Raw genomic sequence first — 3837 nt, 5'->3', positions numbered from 1 at the left:
CGGTTCAACAAGCGCAAGGCTTGGTTCAGTGGCACACACAAGCTCTACGGGGTGAAAATTGACGCGTCAGTGTCCCCTCAGGGATTTTGCGTTGATATGAGGTCAACTCACCTTGGCGTGACTCACGACCTTGCGATTCTTCGCTCGCGCTTGAACGTCCACCTGAAGGCCCTGACAAAGACAAGCAGCGAGGTCAATGAAATTGACAACGGCGAGCACAACGTCACGTACCCTGACATGTGGGCAATGCTTGTCGATATAGGCTACTGCGGTATCCTGGACCACCTGCGAGGAGTTCATCCGAAGAGAAGACCTGTGGGCGGATACCATGGTGCTGATGACCAAGAGAGGAACCGTCGTGTATCCGCTGACCGTGTCCTTGTGGAAAACTCCTTCGGTCGGGTGGGCTTGTTGTGGAAGATATCCTACACTACGTTCTGTTGGGGACACGACATATACGAAGGTATTCAACGACTTACGTTTGCACTAAGAAACTACCACATATCCCTGCTGCCTTTGCGCGCGGGCGACGGTACTTGTTACCGGTCTGTACTTGCCCGCTACGAGGAAATGGCCCAGGAAAAGATAGATCAAAAGCGACGACGCCAACAGCAAAGCCGACGCCGTCGCCTCGAGAGAATAGCTCTGGGTCGTGGACTTGCCGGTGGCACACATCCATCTTCGAGGAGAACGGGTGCTTCATCAACAAATGCCTGCATGAATAAAATACAGTTGGTGGGCTTTTACTTACTTGTAATGGACATAGAGGTTATAAACACGTTAAATAGTGTTCCGAACGCTCAAATTCCTCGCTAATAGGTTTAAACAGTCGTTTTAAAAAGGTAAAAATTCCAAAACCCGGTAAACGGATTCGTCAAACTTCTTGACGGGTATTACCCTTTTTCTACTGTTTATAACCTGTTTATAATTGTTTAACGTGTTCACTACCTTTTTAAACCCCTTTATACCTTTTCGAAACCCTTTTGCATGCTAAATAGCGAAATACCCGCCCTTTCATCGTGAACTAATTGGTGTCTGGGTAATTTGTCAAGAGTCGTTGATAATTGGAAGTTTGAGATGAACTGATCTGTCAAACTGAAAATCGTTTGTTGCAACGGCTTTTGTCATTCACCCACTTTATATAATTCCCCCAAAGTCCCGTCAAAACCAACCGCTATTCCTAAATTTGCTCGTCCTGACGAATAAGGTAGAAAGTGGTGTTGGCTCTTATTGAATGTCAGAGGGATTTTCAAACTTTTCAGGGCATTCATGTACGAGTACAGCGAATCAAATTAGGCATGCCAAGCAATACGTTGCGGATGTCTCTTGTGGGGAAGCATGAGTTATATGCGAAGCATTTAAGCAAGCCTAATGTATCCTACTCTACTCTGGACAAACGGGCAGCTCAAACATTTGGACTCGCAACAACTCCATCGAAGTCGACTGTCTCACACGCTTTCAAGAGCTACAGCACACCGAGACTGCGTGCCGCATGGCCAAGCGCACGAAGGTGCAGCGGGTCGTGCTGACGGTGGTCAAAGTACAGCAAGCGGAGTGGGTTCTGCGAAGAGCTCGGCGTGTACATCACTGGCGACCTCATCAGGCAGCAGACTCGAACGATCTGCGGCGTACTCGGTGTCAGAACATACCTTCGCTTCTCCAATAGTTGGCTGTACAGATTCCAACGGCAAAAGAGTTTACCAGCAAGGGGCTGCACGGCAAGGCAGGATCTATTTCCCCTCCATATCGAAATCTTTCTTAATGTCAGCATGTCACCACACCAGTCCATTGCGCGATATCGGAAGCCTAAGACGAGGAAGTGATAGAAACGTATCACGATGGCACTCACCACGAACGCAGCTGCTGAAGCGAGGAAGAGCGAGCAGATAGCTGCAAGGCCAGTGGAATAAATTCAAGAGTGAATTACTGTTCGTTATAAACCTCCGACCTCTGTGGATATGAATGGCTGTGGTAGCTTCTATATGAACATGAAGATTGTTGATCAACGACCAAAAATCTCAACACTTCCCTATCCTATGTTGGTTGTGGGTCAGCCTGTGCTGTCCAGTTTGCATCTTTGGCATGGCTGCGGTGGACATCGCGGCGTTCTTGAACCAAAGTGTCCACGTCTCCCGTGGACACTTTGGTCAAGATATCGGCGAGTTGGTCGGCGGTCCCTACGTGGTGGATAGCGATGGTGCCATCGACGACCAGTTGCCGGACGTAGTGAAACTGGACGTCCATGTGTTTGCTCCGCTCGCTGACACCGCTCCCCTCGGCTGTCGCAATTGCCGACTTGTTGTCGCATAAGGTAAGTGTCGGTGAATTTTGATTATCACCTAACTCTTGCAAAAGGCCGCGGAGTCAGACGACTTCCTTCGCAAGCTCCACCAACGCGACGTACTCGGCTTCGCAAGTGGACAGCGCCACGACCCGTTGGCGTGCGGACTTCCACGACACCGCTCCGTCGCCAACAAAACACACAAAACCTGTGGTCGAACGGCGTCCGTTGCGATTGGCCCAGCTAGCGTCGCTGTAGCCGACGAGTCCACATTGCTCGTCATGTACATGAGTCCATGATCGAGAGTCGTCTTGACGTATGGAAATAAACGTTTGGCACCGACCATGTGGGGTTCACGCGGGTCGTGGAGGTGTCGAGACAGACGTTGGACGGCGTGGGCGATGTCCAGTCGTTTGCACACCATCAAGTACATGAGTGATCCGACCATGGATCTGTCGGTTGACTGATCGGCCGAGGGTTGTGATTCATCGTGTCATAGGTCTTCGCGGGCGTCCACTTCGGGAGTAGCACACCCATGGCAGTCGGTCATGCCGAACCGGTCCAGTACCCTCTTGGCGTAGGCACACTGGGACATTGTAAGTTCTCGCTTGTAGTTGATCTTGATCCCTGGGAAGTATGCGGCTTTTCCTTGGCGTTTCAGCTTCATCTTAGCTTCGAGCAATCCTGTTGGCTGCGTCGTCCGTCTTGGTCATGACGAGAAAGTGGTCGACGTAAATGCATATTAAATCCATCTGCTCCCCTGACCTTCTGATGTAGAAGCATGGGTCGCACTGACTGGGGCGGAAACCGACGGAGACGAGGATCTTGCGGCAGTGGTCTTGCCACGCTAGCGCTGCTTGTTTCAGGCCGTACAGCGCCTTCATGAGCAGCATCATGCGCTTGGTGCCGTCGGCGTAACCGGGTGGTTGGTCGACGTAGAGCATAATGCCATTGTCCATGGAGGCTTGAACGAAGGCCGTGTCGGCGTCAGCTTGAACGATGACGAACCCCTTTGCGACTACGAATGCGGCGCACTTGCGAACAGTTGCCATCTACACGACAGGGGAGTACGTGTTTGAATAGTCGATCCCTTCTACTTGACTGTAGCCCTTGCACACCAAACGAGCCTTGTAGCGAACTACGACGCCGTCGGAGTTGGTTTTCTTGGCGTATGTCCATCGCGACCCGACTGCCTTTCGTCCTGGTGGTAGTGACACGAGTTTCCACGTCCCGACGTCGTTGAGCTGCTTGAGCTCAAGTTGCTCGGCCTTGGTCCACTCGTCCCGTTGCGCGACGCCATGGCCTCTCTGTGGCTGTTGGGTACGTCATCTGCTATCGGCAAGGCCAAGCTAGCGAACTCAACTCCTTCCACCGTCATCGACATCGAAACATGGTCTTCCTCATTCGCGGCGTTGGCATCGCCGCGGGTTGCTCGGTTCAGGTCGCGCAGGGCACGGTCAACGGGGTCGTTCCCTTGACGGTTGGTGGGTGCTTCATCCACATATCTGGACGGAGTCCTCATGGTCCTTCTGTCGCGCAGGACCATTCCTCGATTT

This window comes from Aphanomyces invadans (genome assembly GCF_000520115.1).
Source record: "Aphanomyces invadans strain NJM9701 unplaced genomic scaffold supercont1.41, whole genome shotgun sequence".
Taxonomy (NCBI): domain Eukaryota; phylum Oomycota; class Saprolegniomycetes; order Saprolegniales; family Verrucalvaceae; genus Aphanomyces; species Aphanomyces invadans.
Note: the sequence above shows the minus strand (reverse complement) of the source record.